General features: G+C 45.0%; 1 protein-coding gene across 8 annotated transcripts in view; it reads right to left on the bottom strand.

Moving 5' to 3' along the window:
• Window positions 1–7,500, bottom strand: part of LOC126983235 (uncharacterized) — a 212,588-nt gene that overhangs the window by 44,920 nt on the left and 160,168 nt on the right. The gene's annotated exons all lie outside the window — the stretch shown is intronic.

Below are 7,500 nucleotides of genomic sequence, written 5' to 3'. Positions count from 1 at the left end.
TCTCTCCTATTCCATCTCTCCATCCCAGCTTCAACCTTTCCCCTCCATCCCTATATTCTGTAACTCTCTCTCTCTCTCTCTCTCTCTCTCTCTCTCTCTCTCTCTCTCTCTCTCTCTCTCTCTCTCTCTCTCTCTCTCTCTCTCTCTCTCTCTCTCTCTCTCTCTCTCTCTCTCTCTCTCTCAACCTTATCGATATCTTCATTCTTAACCCTTTCATTCATCTACAAACTTCGATCAAGTCTCCTCGCGGCGCCCTTCCAGTTTCCAAAGAATGCAAATTTAAACGTATAGGCCTATCCTCCTTATATGGGAAGTGTCCGAACCCTTGAATCGATTTTGTCACCCTCCTCTGAGCGGATTCGAACCCCATTGATGCTTATTCTTTTAACACGTAGAGAGAAGATTAGAAAAAATGAGAGGAGAGAATGAAGGAGAGGAAAGGAGATGAAAGAAGAGAAAAAAAAGGTCAAAACAATAAAAGAAAAGAAAAAAAAGATTAGGAGGGGGAGGGGGGATTGTGTGTGTGTGTGTGTGTGTGTGTGTGTGTGTGTGTGTGTGTGTGTGTGTGTGTGTGTGTGTGTGTGTGTGTGTGTGTGTGTGTGTGTGCTGATTTTGAATAGATGTATAAATTTAATAAAATAAAATAAAAGGAAAATGTGATAAAATGATGGAAAACTATTTTTGTAATCTCGAAATAGGGAAAAGAGGGAAAAAATGAATAATAACAATAATAATAATAATAATAATAATAATAATAATAATAATAATAACACTATGAAGAATGATAATCAGGAAAAATGAGGAATAATAGGAGTGTGGAGGAGAAATGGAAGAAAAGGGAGAGGAAAGAGAGGAAGAGGAGGAGGAGGAGGAGGAGGAGGAGGAGGGCAAGAGGATGAGGGGTAAGAGAAGGAGAGAAGAAAATATATACTCCGAAAAAAGAAAAGCAGGAATTGTAAGAAAAGAGGAGGAGGAGGAGGAGGAGGAAAAAGAAGACGAAGAAGGAAAAAAAGAAAATAAGGAAGGAAATAGAAAGTGAATGAAGGTGAGTGAGGAACGGAGGGAGGGAGGGAGGGAAGAGGGGAGGAAAATGGAGGAGAGGAAAATGTTGTGTATTGGAAAAGGAGGAGGAGGAGGAGGAGGAGGAGGAGGAGGAGGAGGAGGAAGAGGAGATGAGTGCCATTTGGAGGAGAGGAGGGAGATTGAGGAGAAAGCCTGCAGGAGAGAGAGAGAGAGAGAGAGAGAGAGAGAGCAATAATACTAATGGGTTGTATAAATTCTAACTTCCATTGCCATTTCTCTGATTGTCACCTTTTTTTTTTCCCTTCCCCTCCCTTCCCTTCCCTTCCCTTCCCCTCCCTTCCCCTCCAGCTTTCTTCCCTTAGGCTTTCCCTCCCTTCATCCCTTCCTCTCTCTCTCTCTCTCTCTCTCTCTCTCTCTCTCTCTCTCTCTCTCTCTCTCTCTCTCTCTCTCTCTCTCTCTCTCTCTCTCTCTCTCTCTCTCTGGATGAGATTATTATTATTATCATTATTATTATTATTATTATTATTATTATTATTATTATTATTATTATTATTATTGCTATTGCTGTTTCGTGTTCATTGTATTTCATTTACTGATGGAGGGAAGTGGACACACACGCACACACACACGCACACACACACACACACACACACACACACACACACACACACACACACACACACACACACACACATACACACATACACGCACTGAGCGAGATGGAATGAGAGGAGAGGAGAGGGGAGGAGAGGAAAGAAGAGAGGAGAGGAGAGGAGAGGAGAGGAGAAAAGAAGAGGAGAGGAGAGATGAGGAGAGGAAAGAAGAGAGGAGAGGAGAGGAGAGGAGAAAAGAAGAGGAGAGGAGAGGGGAGGAGAGGAAAGAAGAGAGGAGAGGAGGAGAGAGGAGAAAAGAAGAGGAGAGGGGAGGGAAAGAGGAGATAACGAAGGAGAGGAGAATGGAAGAAAGAAGAGGGAAGGAAAGTAGAGAAGTGTGGAAAGGAGAGAAGAGAAGATTAGAGGAAATGAGAGAAGAGAATGAAGGAGAGGAAGAGAGATGAGGATAAAGAAAAAAAAATGATGAGGGGGGAAGGAAAAAGATGAAAAAAAGCAAAAAAATAAAGAAAAATATGGAAACACACAAATACACACACACACACACACACACACACACACACACACACACACACACACACACAAACACAGACCACCTCCCTCCCTCCTCCATCCCCATCCCCCTCTCCACTCACCCGCCAACACACACACACACACACACACACACACACACACACACACACACACACACACACACACACACACACACACACGTTATCAAAGCCGTTACTACCCTTAATGGAGCCACTCTCAACACGCTTACTCGCTAATGACGCGCCGGCCGCCAGGTAAGACAGGTAGGGCGAAAACACCTGGCCGGCCGAAATAATTAGACTGCACAGGTAGAGAAAAATAATATAGAGGAATGAGAATGATGTTGAATTTGATGATGGTAGTAGTGGTAGTAGTAGTAGTAGTAGTAGTAGTAGTAGTAGTAGTAGTAGTAGTAGTAGTAGGAGGAGGAGGAGGAGGAGGAGGAGGACTGATAATGATGAGGGAAATAGAAGGAAAAAAGAGATGAAAAAACAGAAACCATAGAACTCTCTCTCTCTCTCTCTCTCTCTCTCTCTCTCTCTCTCTCTCTCTCTCTCTCTCTCTCTCTCTCTCTCTCTCTCTCTCTCTCCTGTCCAATTTTAAAAACACGATCACCTGTCCATGTAAACTAAACCGTGTACACCTGAGTTTACCTGTGTGTGTGTGTGTGTGTGTGTGTGTGTATGTGTGTGTGTGTGTGTGTGTACGTCTAACAAGCCTCCCAAAAGACCTGCGTAAAACGAAAGGCCTTGTTAACCTCGCCCTTCTATAAGTCGAAGCCCTAAGCTGGAGTAATGATCTCTCTCTCTCTCTCTCTCTCTCTCTCTCTCTCTCTCTCTCTCTCTCTCTCTCTCTCTCTCTCTCTCTCTCTCTCTCTCTCTCTCTCTCTCTCTCTCTCTCTCTCTCTCTCTCTCTATCTTTTCTTTTTTTATTTTTAATCTCTCTCTCTCTCTCTCTCTCTCTCTCTCTCTCTCTCTCTCTCTCTCTCTCTCTCTCTCTCTCTCTCTCTCTCATGACCGAAGAAAACGATTTAATAGACAAATACAGTCATTGATGCACAAGAGAGAGAGGGGTCCGATAACGGGTGATAATATTGCTGCAGCCTCCTCCTCCTCCTCCTCCTCCTCCTTTTTCTCTAACTCCCTTTCTTCTCTCTTCCCTACACTTTCCTTCCCTCCTTTCCTTCCTCTTCTTTTCTCTTCTCCTTTCCTTTCCTTTTCTTCATTAATTCATTACTTTTCTTTTCTTCCATTTCCTTTTCTTTTCTTTTCTTTCTCTTATCCTCCTTCTTCTTCTCCTTCCCTTCCTCATTATTTTTTTCCTCCTGTTTTTTCCTTTTCCCTCTTCTCCTTCTTCTCCTTCCCTTCCTCCCTTCCTCATTCATTTTCTTCTCCTGTTTTCCTTATTTTCCTTTTTCCTTTCTTTTCCTTTTATCTCTTTCCCCTCCTTTCTTTTCCCCTTTTCTTTCCCTCCCATTTCTTTCCCTTTCAAATTCCTTCCTATTTTGTCCGCTCTCTCTCTCTCTCTCTCTCTCTCTCTCTCTCTCTCTCTCTCTCTCTCTCTCTCTCTCTCTCTCTCTCTCTCTCTCTCTCTCTCTCTCTCTCTCTCTCTCTCTCTCTCTCTTATACCTTCCTTAAATAAATAATCTTCCTCCCCACCTTCCCTTCCTCCTCCTCCTCCTCCTCCTCCTCCTCCTCCTCCTCCTCCTCTTGCTTACTCCTCTATCCTCCTCCTCCTCTCTCTCTCTCTCTCTCTCTCTCTCTCTCTCTCTCTCTCTCTCTCTCTCTCTCTCTCTCTCTCTCTATCTCTCTCTCTCTCTCTCTCTCTCTCTCTCTTTATTTTCCCTTTCAGTATTTTCCGTCCTCTTTGTTTTCCTCTTCTTCCTCTTTATTCACCCTTCTCTCCTCCTCCTCTTCCTCTTCCTCCACTTTCTCTCACTGTATCTCCTACTCAGCTTCTTCCTCTTCATTTCCCTCCACACTTTCCTCCACCTCCTCTTCCTCCGATACATTTTATCTCCTCCTCCTCCTCCTCCTCCTTCCCCTCCTCCTCCTCCTCCGCCTACCTGTCCTTTCACTTTCAACTGTGCATTTTCCCTTTCCAGTCCCTCCTCCTCCTCCTCCTCCTCCTCCTCCACGAGTGGGTGAAAATTAGAGTTTGGAGGAGGCTTGTTAGTGATCTAGATGCGAGGTTTTACTCTCTCTCTCTCTCTCTCTCTCTCTCTCTCTCTCTCTCTCTCTCTCTCTCTCTCTCTCTCTCTCTCTCTCTCTCTCTCTCTCTGATATCCGGTTTCCTCATATTTATTTCTATCTCTTTATTCCTCTTTATTTATTTTATTTTCTCTTTTGTTCCTCTTCATTTATCTCATTTTCCCTTTAATTCCTCTTTATTCCTCTTTATTTCTCTCATTTTCCCTTTTACTCCTCTTTATTTATCTCATTTTCCCTTTAATTCCTCTTTATTTCTCATTTTCTCTTTCATTCCTCTTTATCTCATTTTCTCTTTCTTCCCTCCTCCTTTATTCCTCCCTTTCTCTATTCCTCTTTATTCTCTCTCTCTTATTATTTATTGGCAGGTATTGTAGTTTCCTCTTATTCTCCTCTTTATTGCAATTTTTCCATGTCCTCTTTTCTATAAGGTTCCTCGTGTTGCTTCCTATCCTCACCTTTTACCTCTTATCTTCTACTTCCTATCTTCTATCTTGTATTTCCTATTCTTCATCTTCTTTCTCCTATTCCTCTTTCGTATCTTCTCATTATCTCCTATCTACCATCTTCTATTTTCTTTTTTTATCCTCCTCTTCTCTCATTCTCTTCAATCTTCTCTATCTTCTCTCTTATCGTTTATCCTCCTTTATTTCCTCTTCTATCTATTATCTTTCGCTTTCTAATTTTTTCCTCTATTTTTCTATTCTATGTTCCTTTTATCTACTTAAGTGTACCATTACCACCCCCCGTTTTCTATAATGTACATGGTGTTGAGGGGGAGGGGAAGGGGTGGAAAAATAGGTAGGGGGGAAGGTGGGTGGGGAGGAGATGTGAGTGGGGAGGAAAAGTGGGTGAAGGGGAGGGGAGATGGGGAGGAAGCTGAGTGAAGGGAAGGAAAAGGGAGAAGTGGGTGGGGAGAGGAGGTTGGTGAAAGGAGAAATGGGGGGTGTAGGGGAGGTGGGGAGGAAGTGGGGAGTGGGGAGATAAGAAATAGGTGGAGGGGAGATGGGGAAACGTGAGTGGGGAGGAGAGGGGGAAAGAGAGGGGAGAAAGGTGTTGGGAGGAAAGGATGGGGAGGAAGGTGAGTGGGGAGGAGAAGTGGAATGAGGGGGGGAGGTGGGTGGGAAGGAGGTGAGGGGAAGAGGGAGAAGTGAAGGGGGGTTGTGGGAGATGAAGGGGGGTGGGGAGGAGAGGGGTGGGGAGGAAAGGGGTGGGTGGGGAGGAAACGGGGGATGGGGAGGAAAAGTGGGGGCGAGTCTTCTAACCTGTCCTTCCACGCTAAGGACTAACACTTCTACTGGTGTCCTCCTCCTCCTCCTCCACCTCTTCCTCCTCCTCCTCCTCCTCCTCTTCCTCCTCTTCCTCCGGCAATAATCAGCTTACACCATCTTATGCCTCTCTCTCTCTCTCTCTCTCTCTCTCTCTCTCTCTCTCTCTCTCTCTCTCTCTCTCTCTCTCTCTCTCTCTCTCTCTCTCTCTCTCTCTCTCTCTCTCTCTCTCCTGCCTTACTGTTTTAAGGAGGAGCGACTAGGCTTTGAAGGGAAGTAGCAGGAGGAGGAGGAGGAGGAGGAGGTGGAGGAGGAGGAGGAGGATGGAGGGAGGGAGGAAGTGAGTTGTAAATCAATTTCTCCCCATAACTCTAATTCTCTCTCTCTCTCTCTCTCTCTCTCTCTCTCTCTCTCTCTCTCTCTCTCTCTCTCTCTATCAGGCCACTCACTCTGCTACAACATTCAACCTCTCATTCAATCACAGCCTCCTCCTCCTCTTCCTCCTCCTCCTCTTCCTCCTCCTCCTCCTCCACATCTGTCCTCGCCGCCAAAATAAATTCCCTTCAATATTCACCTTTTTGACACCTCGCCAGCGCCTCACTAATTGGCCGAGAGCAATTAGCAGATTCATAAATTAGCGACCACAGATATTAATATGAAATGAGGAGGAGGAGGAGGAGGAGGAGGAGGAGGATAATTATAAGGTGATAGTTGTCTGACTCTTTGAAATAATAATAATAATAATAATAATAATAATAATAATAATGGTAATGATGATGATGATGATGATGATAATAGGGTTGTAGAAGGGATAGTGTGTGTGTGTGTGTGTGTGTGTGTGTGTGTGTGTGTGTGTGTGTGTGTGTGTGTGTGTGTGTAATAATATATGAGGCAGGCCGTACAGTCTCTCTCTCTCTCTCTCTCTCTCTCTCTCTCTCTCTCTCTCTCTCTCTCTCTCTCTCTCTCTCTCTCTCTCTCTCTCTCTAAACAGGGTCAGATGGGCTTTAAAACCAACACACACACACACACACACCTGCCCCCCTCCCTCTCCCTCCCTCTACCCCTCCCCCAGTATACCCTGCTCCCTGGAGGCTACAGGGAGTTGTGCAAGAAAGAGAGAGAGAGTCTCTCTCTCTCTCTCTCTCTCTCTCTCTCTCTCTCTCTCTCTCTCTCTCTCCCTCAGGTAAACACCACGGACAGGTAAGACGGTGACCTCCTCCTTCTCCTCCTCCTCCTCCTCTTCCTCCTCCTCCTCCTCCTCCTCCTCTTCCTCTTCCTCCTCCTCCTCCCTCGCTCAGGTGTGTCCCTCTCTCTCTTAACAGGTGAATGCCCCCCTCCCCCCCTCCTCCTCCTTCTCCTCCTCCCTCAGGTAAGAATCTACGGATACCTCCCTTCCTACTTCACTTCCCTCCAGGCCTCCTCCTCCTTCTCCTCCTCCTTTTCTTCCTCTTCATCGTCTTCCTCCTCCTCTTCCTTGTTCTCCATCCTCCCTCCTTCTTCTATTTCTTAGTTGTTTCTTTTTTCTTTCGTCTTTCCTTCTTTTCTTTTTCTTCTTTCTCTTTTTCCTCATTTCCTTTCTTCGTTTTTATTCTTCCTCCTCCTCCTCCTCATTTTCCTCTCCTCTTCATAAATCTCTTCTTTCTTTTTCTATTTTCTTCTTCCTCTTCCTTATCCTATTATCTTCTTCCTACTCTTCTTCATTTTCCTCTTTTTTCCTTCTTTCTCCTCTTTTTCTTTCTTGTTCCTCTTCACTTTTCTATATTCTTCGTCCTCCTCTTCCTCATTCTCCTCTCATCTTAATACTCCTCCTCCTATTCCTCCTCTTCTTCCTCTTCCTCCTCCTCTTCCTTCCCTCCA

Source organism: Eriocheir sinensis, chromosome 53 (genome assembly GCF_024679095.1).
Source record: "Eriocheir sinensis breed Jianghai 21 chromosome 53, ASM2467909v1, whole genome shotgun sequence".
Classification (NCBI taxonomy): Eukaryota; Metazoa; Arthropoda; class Malacostraca; order Decapoda; family Varunidae; genus Eriocheir; species Eriocheir sinensis.
Note: the sequence above shows the minus strand (reverse complement) of the source record. Positions and strands in the feature narration are given on the sequence as shown.